The sequence below is a fragment of the Lynx rufus genome, unplaced genomic scaffold, assembly GCF_022079265.1.
Source record: "Lynx rufus isolate CCGP_SWC_20201006 ecotype Redwood Valley unplaced genomic scaffold, mLynRuf1.p SCAF_1, whole genome shotgun sequence".
NCBI lineage: Eukaryota > Metazoa > Chordata > Mammalia > Carnivora > Felidae > Lynx > Lynx rufus.
The window spans coordinates 86,067,776-86,078,426 of NW_025814823.1; the positions used below are offsets into that span (position 1 = coordinate 86,067,776).

Sequence of the window (10,651 nt, forward strand, 5' to 3'; positions counted from 1 at the left end):
CTTTAGTTAAGAACCTTAACTAATTACATTTCAAACCCCAAATTAATTCAACTGGAAAACCTTGGTAGTAAAGAGTAATGCCTAATGAACGTTTGGCCATTGATACCAAACAGTGAATGTCTTTTTTTTTTTCAAAATTTGAAAATGAAGTTATGTGATATGAAGGAAAATTAAGCAAACTCTTCCTTTTTTAAAAGATTAATCATACACGTTCTTTTGATAAAAAATTTCCCATCATAGTTACACCATTTCAAAATAAAGCTTTTAAACGGTAAATAGTCAAGAAATCTCTAAGGACTCACTTAGTTTTAGTATAAAAGCATCCATAATTACAGTATATAATCTAACATGCAGATCTTCTATTTGGGTGGAAAATACTTATATCCAATTCTAATATATCAGTCATTCATCACTGTGATGCTTTGGATAATACAGGGCTTTGTACATGTTAATTCTAGCTTCCTTATTTACACCCACTCTTATATAATAAAGAGTATAGAAGACTTACTCCGTAAACAGTGATGACTGTTCATTCATAGTGCCCAGGTGTAGAACTAGCCTGCAGGTAATGGGAAGACCTTTGTAAGCTAGTCATTAAACAGGTATCTCTATTGAAAACCGTGCCACAGAGAGGTTAACAATAAAGCAAAACACCCAAATCTCATTCAGTAGAATTATAAGAATATTAAATGTATAATGAAATGCTGATAACAGAAATCATCTTTTGAAATGGAGTTAGTGGCTTTTGGGGTTGTGAAATGAGTGTTTTGAAAGACAACTGGGGAGTGGCTCAGACTGACTAATCTGCACTAAACAGTATATAACTCCCATCAATCCTTTTAGAAAAAGGCTCTCATTATTCCATAGTTTATTCTTCATTTTCCTGATCACAATTATCCCGATCATGTAGACCTGTTGTAAATGACTTTCTTAGATTCATCTAGTTACTTCCAGAGTCCTTCTCATAAAATATATAAACTTGTATTTCCTCCTTACTGGTGAGAGAATGTCTAAGTCTATACAGAGTTCTTTGTCCAATCTCCATACCTATCACTTCCCCTGAAAATAAGGGAACAGAAGAATCATTTTTTCACCAGGCAAGGGTAAATATATATAAAGGGTAAATATATATAAAGGATAAATATGTATATACATATATATATATACACATATATATACACACACATATATATACATATATATATATGTATATATATATATATATTAGATTTCAAAGAAACCTGGGAACGTGATAACACTTTCTGTTATTTTTCCTATTTTAGCCATTTGGGAAGAGATGTTAAGTATATATGAATTATTGTAATGTGTGATATCATCATGTTGGATTGTTTCCATTATCATTTCAATATATTAATAAAATCTTACTACCCACAGGCTAAGGGAAAATATTTGTTCTTTCTATTTATTGAAAAATTACCACAAAGAAAACAAACAAATAAAAGAATATAAAATTATTTTGTCAAATCTCAATTATTTCAATTTTCTAGATTAATATAATCCTTGTCTTCATTCTTGGAATGTCATTGCTCCTAATGCATGTAAAAGGTGAAAAAGATGGAATTTTAAGGCAGCAGGATTAAAGAGAACTTTGTCAAACTTATATAGAGCAGATCCTCTGAATCACTCTTCTCAGGGCTCCCATCACCTCCTTGTTTCTCAGGATATAAATGATGGGGTTGAGCATTGGGGTCAGAATAATGTAGAAGACAACCAGAACCTTGGCTTCTGTGGGAGATCTCAGCCATCTTGGGCATAGGTAAATGTAAGCAAAGGGTGCAGAGTAGAAAGTCACCACAATGAGGTGTGTGCTGCAGGTAGAATAGGGCTTCTTCCTTCTGTTGAGTGCATGTGGCAGATAGCATGGAGAACTCGGCCACAGGAACATGCAATGCCGATGAAAAGAAATGCAATCAAGAGTGTGGTGCTCACAAACACTGTGTACTCATAGATCATAGGTGTCCATGCAGGCCAGAGTCAACATGGCTAGGACATCACAGAAGAAATGGTTGATGAACCCGCATCAACAATAAGGGATATGGAGGGCATATACAGTGTGGGCACAGGAGTTGATTGAGCCCATTATCCAAGATCCTGTTATCATCAACACACACACTTTTTTGCTCATACGAATGGGATAATGAAGAGGAAAGCAAATAGTCACATAGCGATCATGGGACATGGAGGCCAATAGTAACCAATCTGCATCTGCTAAAGTCAAAAAGAAGCTCTGTATCCCACACCCAATGAAGGAGATAGACTTGTTTCCAAAGACATAATTGGATGCCATCTGGGGAATGATGGTGGAGATGAAGTTCAAGTCCATGAGGGAGAGGTGACTAAGTAGAAAATACATGGATGTGTGGAGATGGGTGTCCAGGAGGATGAGGAGAATCATGGACAGGTTGCCAAAAAAAGCCATTAGGAAAATGAAAATAATGAGAATGAAAAGAAACAACCCAATTCTTGATGGGGGAAAAACCCCAATAAAAGAAAGCCTGTTAATGTTTGGCTGTTATTTTCCATTTTCTACTCATTGGTATTCTTGAAGAAAGAGAAAACCTCATATGTGAAAAATAAAGAAATGTGAGTTTTTACATTTTATTCAAATTATTTTAGTCTAATTCTGAAGTTTTTATGAAATACCTTGTTCCTTAAATAAATAATCAACATTTCTTACTTTGAGAAAGAAGTTATATGTTGTTTCACAAAGTCACAAGGTAAGGTGGTAAGCATATACATTCCAAGTTTTCTGTAAAGAATCCATGAAATAATAAAAGGTAAATATTAATACTCACCTGAGTGTGATATGAGTAATTCTATGCCCTTCATAAATGTACATATACAAAATATTAAATTTTAATTTAATGTAAGCATAATTCTTATTGCCAAGACTGAGCACAAGTTGACTAATAATTCAAATGAATATAGGTTTGGCTTATGTGTATTTTTAATATATCATTTAGACTAGGACTTTATTAAAATGAAAGATCTCCCCAGCAGGAATTCATTCATAACCACTAGATGGTTATTTTAATTTTGACAAAGTAGACAACTTTTGATTGCCTAAAGAATCTTCAAATGGATTGCTTTTTACCCATTTATTCTGCTTCTAGTCACTAAATCAGAAATATGTAGGCTATGTATAGACTATTTAAAAAAAACTCTAACCTGTATTGAGTACATTGAATCCTTCTGACAACTTTGACACATAAGCATTGGATTAATCCTACTGCACAACATTGACAATATTTGTCTGAAGTGACATACTGTATGAGATAAAGATAACATTTTGCTCCTGGGCCATTTCTATAAATGGAAGGGAAGACTCAGATGGAACCTTTATTTTCCATTTCACTAACATCCTGGACAGGTATAAGAAATTATGCTAAGTCGAAACAAAATTCTGAGGCTGGTATCATCACCCACAATTGTAAAATAAGCATCATGGGGTGCCTGGGCGGCTCAGTCAGTTAAGAGTCCAACTTCAACTCAGGTCATGATCTAAAGGTCTGTGAGTTTGAGCCCTGTGTCAGGCTTTATGCTGACAGCTCAGAGTCTGGAGCCTGCTTCAGATTCTGTGTCTCCCTCTCTCTCTGATCCTCCCCTACTTGCTCTCTGTCTCTCTGTCTCTCTGTCAAAAATAAATAAATAAAAACATTAAAATTTTTAAAATAAATGAAATTCACAGAACTTGAGTAACTTATCATGAGCTAAAAAGATATAGTTTATCCTGTACCTTATGAAAAGCAAGGAATCACAAAGAATTGCTCACGTTAGCCACCCCAAACTTCCAGTAAAGTAGCTATTTAAACAAGAATTGTCTATGTCTACTAGGCAGTATATGATGGCAAATGTCTCCAATAAATTATTTTGTGCTCAAATAAAATTGGTTTTGAGATTAAAGTCACACATTTTACATTTTCTCCTTAGAAACATGTTTCCTCTGTCCTCCTGCTCTTCCTGTATTCTCACTGGCTCCCTGCAACAACACAACAGCTCACACTTGGTCTCTACTAAATGGAAGAAGAGAGGCCTCACAATATCATTTAGCAATAAATAATATCACAGGACTTTTAAATGAAGTGTAAGCCATAGTTTCTTTCAATCAAAAAGTGTCACAGTCTAAAAACATGTTCACGAAAGAACACTCATGTTGTCTGTAAGTCAAGTTGCAGATACACATATTCTTTCAGTTGCTTTGCAAATTTGAAAGCGGCTGATATGTTGCATTTCTGTTACTCTCCTTGCATTAGTTTCTTTTTCCTATCCTTTTCTTCAGAAATTTGAAATTAAATTGGATGCTATGTACTTTTAGATTTCTTCTTTAACTTATTATTTAGCCCACTCATGCTCTAGAAGGATGTTATTTAGTCTCCAAGTATTTGTTAGCTTTCCAGATATTTGTCTTGTGGTTGATTTTGAGTTTCATAGCATTTTGGTCTGGAAATATGCAAAGCATGATCTCAATTGTTTTGTACTTTTTTTAGGGATGATTTGTGTCCCAGTGTGGGGTCTATTCTGGATAATATTCCATGTGCACTCAAGAAGAATGTGCATTCTGTGGCTTTAGAATGAAATATTCTGAATGTATATGTTATGTCCATCTGGGTCCAGATTGTCATTCAAATCTGTTGTTCCCTTGTTTATTTTCTCTTATATGATTTGTCCATTGCTGTAATGACTTTTATGGGAAAGTGTCTCAATGAGCAACAGCTGTGTGCTGGCCCACCCCTGTATGTTTGCATGACAATGCTGCTGCTGATGCCTGGAGACTGCAACTGGGTGCCAGCAGCCCCAGAAAAGTTTGTGCAATCGTGTAGCAGCAGTGTTTCAGGGATTCAGCAAGTGTTGTAGTGTTGAAGTATCCTATTATTATGGTATTATTGTCAATGAATTTCTGTATGTTAGTGATTAATTGATTTACATATTTGGGTGCAATCATGTTTGAAGCAAAAATGTTTAAAATTGTTAGATCTTGGATGGCTAAATCCCTAAATTCTGATATAATTCCATTCTTCATCTCATGTAACAGTCTTTACTTTAAAATCTAGATTTTCTGATATAAGTATGATTAATTAGGCTTTCTTTTGGCGACCATTAGAATGATAGCTGGTTCTCCACCCCCTTACTTTCACTCTGAACGTGTTTTAGGTCTAAAATGAGTCTCTTGTAAACAGCATAGAGATGTATTTTATTTCTTATCCATTCTGGTACCCTGTGTCTTTTGATTGAAGCCTTTACCCATTGACATTTAGAGTGAGTACTGAAAAATATGAATTTGTTACCATTGTGTTGCCTGTAGATTTAGAGTTTCTGATGGTGTTCTCTGATCCTTTCTTGTCTTTGTTGCTTTTGACCTTTTTTTGTTTTGTTCTGTCTTTTCTCCCCTCATAGAGTCCCCCTTAAAATTTCTTGCAGGGCTGGTTTAGTGGTCACACACTCTTTTCATTTTTTTAGTCTAGGAAATTTATTTTAATTTATTTTTTTAAATTTGCATCCAAATTAGTTAGCATATAATGCAACAATGATTTCAGGAGTAGATTCCTTAGTGCCCCTTACCCATTTAGTCCATGCCCCTTCCCACAACCCCTCCAGTAACCCTCAGTTTGTTCTCCATATTTGTGAGTCTCTTCTGTTTTGTCCCCTCCATGTTTTTATATTATTTGTGTTTCCTTTCCCTTATGTTCATCTGGTTTTCTCTTAAAGTCCTCATATGAGTGAAGTCATATGATTTCTGTCTTTCTCTGACTGACTAATTTCACTTAGGATAATACCCTCCAGTTCCATCCACGTAGTTGCAAATGGTAAGATTTCATTCTTTTTGATTGTTGAGTAATAGTCCATTTTATATAAATGCCACATCTCCTTTATGCATTGATCCATCAATGGACATTTGGGCTCTCTCCATACTTTCACTATTGTTGATAGTGCTGCTATAAACATGAGGTGCATGTGTCAGTCTGGGAAACATTTTATCTTTCCTTCTATTTTGTATGATAATCTTGCTATATAAAATTTATTGCTGAATATTTTTCTGATTCAGCACATTAATATATCCTGCAATTCCTTTCTGGCATACCAACGTTTCTGTGGATATGCCTACTGTGAACCTGATCTGTCTGCCCTTGTAGGTGAAGGAGTTTTCTCCCCTTGCTGCTTTCATGATTATTTCCTTGCCTGGGTATTTTGTGAATTTGACTATAATATGCCTTGTTGATGGTCATTTTTTGTTGAATCTAACGGGAGCTCTCTGTGCTTCCTGGATTTTGATGTCTGTGTTTTTCCCTAGGTTAGGAAAGTTTTCCAATTTGATATGTTCAGATAAACCTTCTACCCCTTTTGCTCTCTCTTCATCTTCTGGAACAACTGTGATTCAGATATTATTCCTTTTTTAATAAGTTACTGACTTCTTTAAGTCTTGTATCATGCTCTTTTAACTTTGTTTCACTCTTTTTTGTTCTGCGTCATTATTCTCCCTAAATTTGTCTTCTATAGCAATGATTCACTGATCTCCTTTGTTCATCCTCATTGCTGTAGAAAGCATTTAAGATTGAATCTAGTTATAGCATTTTTAATTTTGTCCTGACTAGATTTTAGTTGTCCCCCCCCCAAAGAAAGGGATTCTATGCTTTTATCAACCCCAGCTAGTATTCTTATTTTCATGATTCTAAATTTTAGTTCAGACATCTTGCTTGTATCTGTGTTAAGTCCCTGACTGTCATGCTTTTCTGTTCTTTCTTGTGGGGTGAATTCTTTCATTTCATCATTTTGAAGAAAGAAAAAGAATTAATAAAATAAAAAACATTCAAAAATTAAAAGCAACACAAAAAAATCAGATAAATGATGCTAGTTCCTAGGTGTTTTTTGGTCTGGTTGTTGAAAGAAGTTTTATAGAGTAGAGAGGAAAAGAAAAGAAAAGAAAAAAAAAGGAAAACTTTTGAAAATTAAAAAAAAAGAATTAAAAAAGATGAAAGTAAAATAGAATTTTAAAACGTACAAAAAAGTAAAAAAAATACTAGAAAAAACTAAAGAATTTTTAATAAAAATGGAAAATAAAAATACGCTTTTCTCTTTCTGTATTCAAGAATAGGAAAAGAAAAGAAACAGAAAAAAAAATTGAACAGATGGACCAGTGAACAGAATGACATACGATTGAAATTTCATCCAGTTTCCCCTAGAAATCAAACTATGAAGCACATTATAGTCTATAACTAAACAGGCAAAGAGGTTTGTGGTATTCTTCTAGAGCCCATTTAGATGGGGCTTTGTGTAACCGGTCCATTCTCCACTATATGGAGCTGCTTAGTTATTGGGTGAATCATTGTGGCCTGTGCAGGGCTTGTATTTGCATTCACGGGAGGGGTAAAAATGGTGTCACCCATCTACCAAGTCTCTAGTATCACAACTCTGTGTTCTCACCGACTGACAAGCACCCCTACTTTGTCTCTGGCTTCCATCACTCTCTGCCTATACATATCTGTGACCAAGCTGTCAGCCTCCCAGGCGACACCTCTGTCCTGAGTTTTATATCAGATAGAGCTGTTTCCAAACCTGTCATTTCTGAGAGTGTTGCAGCTTTGACCCTCTCAGACCCTCAGGGGGCGTGTCTTGCCAAGCAATGGCCAGGTGCATGCCCACCCCCTGGTACATTCACGTGACTACTCTGCTGCAGTTGCCCAGAGACTGCAGCCAGGTGCCAGCCCACCGCAGAAAATTTTGTGTGGTTTTATAGCAGCAGTGTTTCAGGGATTATGGTAAATCACAACACCCATCTGGTGCCACGCTTCACCCTTAATGCCCTTGTTCCAACACCAACAAACGTGACTGTTTTCTCGCATCTGCTGGGACCTTTGCCTTTGGGGAGGCTGCACAACCTTTACCAAATGTCATCTGAACAGGGAAACAGCCTCTCCCCATGTGGCCTGAAGACCCATCAGACCTCACTGTCTGCACCTAAAGATTCACTCTTCCCACCTTATCTCTGTCAAGTGTCAAGCTGCAGAGTTTCAGACTCTGTGCTCCTCTGTTTATAGTGCCTTAATGGAATTTAAACCCTCTCCTTTCTCCTTTCTTGTTCAGCCTCTTGCAGTCATTTTCTACTTTTTTTTTTTTTTGGTTCAGTGCACTTTTTATCTACAGCTGTTTTCAGAGGAGTGTTTTTCTGTACTCTCCTCCCTGTCTCCATTCTTTCTCCCCAAGCAAAAACAACTCCCTACCCTCATGACTTCGTTCTACCCCAGTTCACCTCTCTGTGCTGTGTACCTGCAGAGTTCTGTGATTCAAGTCGTGCAGATCGTTGTGTTAATCCTCATATCACTTTGCTAGTTGTGCGAGATGGTTTGGTGTTGATCTAGCTGCATTTCAGAGATGAGAGAGACAAAAAATGAGAGTTCCATGTTTCCCTGCCCTCTTGCCCTCTCCCAGCTTTCTTTTTTCTTTTTAATCAGTCTGGCTAGGGGTTTGTTATTCTTTCAAAGAACCAGCTTCTGGTTTCATTGAACTATTCTACTGTTGTTTTGTTTTTGTTTTTGTTTTTGTTTTTGTTTTTGTTTTTATTTTGGTATCATTGAATCCTACTCTAATCTTTATTATTCCCTGTCTTCTGCAGGTTTTGGGGTTTCTTTGCTGTTTTTTCTCCAGCTATTTAAAGTGTAATGTTAGGGTGTGCATTTGAGACTTCTCTTCTTTCATTAGGAATGCCTGGATTGGTATATACTTCCCTCTTATGGCCAGCTTTGCTACATCCCAGAGGTTTTAAGCTGTCATGTTTTCATTTTCACTGGCTTCCATGTACTTTACAATTTCTTCTTTACTTTCTTGGTTAACCCATTCATTCTTTACTAGAATTCTCTTTAACCACCAAGTATTCATGATCTTACCATTTTTTAAATTATTATTGTGGTTGATATCAAGTTTCATAGTGTTGTGTTCTGAAAATATGCAAGGTAAGATCTTGATCTTTTTGTAATTGTTTAGGGTTGTTTTGTATCTCAGTTTGTGATCTATTCTGGAGAATTTTCCATGTGCATTTGAGAAGAATGTGTATTCTGATGCTTTAGGATAAAATTTTCTGAATATATATGTTACGTCCATCCTGGTCCAGTGTGTCATCAAGCCATTGTTTCCTTGTTTGTTTTCTGCTTAGACTATCTGTCCATTGTTGGAAGTGGGGTGTTGAAGTCCCCTGCTCTTATGGTATCATTTTTTATGATTTTCTTTATGTTTGTAATTAATTGCGTTATATATGTGGGTTCTTCCACCTTCGGTTATGATCTTCTTGGTGAATAGACCCTTTAAAAGTGATATAATGCTCTTCTTCCATATTGTTAAGGTCTTTGTTTTAAAATCTAGTATCTTATAAGTATGGCTACTCCAGCTTTCTTTTGGCAGCCATTAGCATGATAGAGCGTTCTGCATCCCCTTAGTTTCAAGCTGAAGGTGTCTTTAGGTCTTAAGTGGGTCTGTTGTAAACGGCATATACATGGAACTTGTTTTCTTATCCATGCTGTTACCATGTATATTTTGCTTGGAACATTTAGTCCATTCACATTTAGAGTGAGTAATGAAAGATATGAATTTGTTGCCATTGTGTTGACTGTAGAGTTGGAGATTTTAGTGATGCTGTTCTTTCTGTTCTTTCTGAGATGTTATTCTCTGGCCACATTTAGTCTTTTTTGTATTTAATCGTCCACACAATTTGGGTGTTATCTTTCAAAAATAGCAGAAGTTTAGGTGGTTCAAATGTATAAACATCTAGTAATAAAGTGATTATACATTATCAAGGTTTTATTTTACATTATTTTGTAAATACCAAACAAAAATAATAGGTATTATTACCACAGAGGCTATGTCATTCACTGTAGTTTGTGATAGTTTGAAACCATATGTAATAATTGTTTTGTTTTGTTTTGTTTCATCTTTTCTCCATTCAAAGAATCCCCCCTTAAATGTCTTGCAGGGCTGGCTTAGAGGTCACAACATCCTTTAGTTTTTGTTTGTCTGGGGTAACTCTTTATCTATTTTCCACTTTTGAATGAAACCATTCCTGGATTAATAATTATTGGCTGAATATTTTTTTCTTTTAAAGCACATTGATTATATTTATCCTATCCTTTCTGGCCTGCCAAGTTTCTGTAGGTAAGTCTGCTGAGAACCTGATCTGAGTTCCCTTATAGATTGAGGATTTATTTTTTCCCTCTCTTGGTTTTTCCTTAATTCTTTCTTTATCTGTGTGTTTTGTGAATTTGAATATGATATGACTTGTTAATGGTGTTTTTTGACTCTACTGAGAGTTCTCTGTACTTCTTGGATTTTGATGTCTGTGTTCTTCCCCAGGTTAGGAAAGTTTTCCACTGTAATTTTTTCACATAAACCTTCTGCCCTTTTGTCTCTTCATCTTCTGGGACTCCTATGATTCAGATGTTATTCTTTTTTAATAAGTTACTGACTTCTCTAAGTCTTGTATGGTGCTCTTTTAACTTTGTATCCCTCTTTTTTTCTGCTTCATTATTCTCCTTAAGTTTGTCTTCTATATTGCTGATTTGGAGAAGATGGTGGTGTAGGAGGATGCTGGGCTCACCTCGTCCTGCTAATTGATTAGATTCCACCCACAGCAGCCTAAATAACCCAG

At 35.8% G+C, this 10,651-nt stretch overlaps 1 pseudogene; it reads right to left on the reverse strand.

Moving 5' to 3' along the window:
• Window positions 1-1,618: 1,618 nt before the first annotated feature.
• On the reverse strand, window positions 1,619-2,544 carry LOC124519290 (olfactory receptor 2L3-like; annotated as a pseudogene).
• Window positions 2,545-10,651: the final 8,107 nt, after the last annotated feature.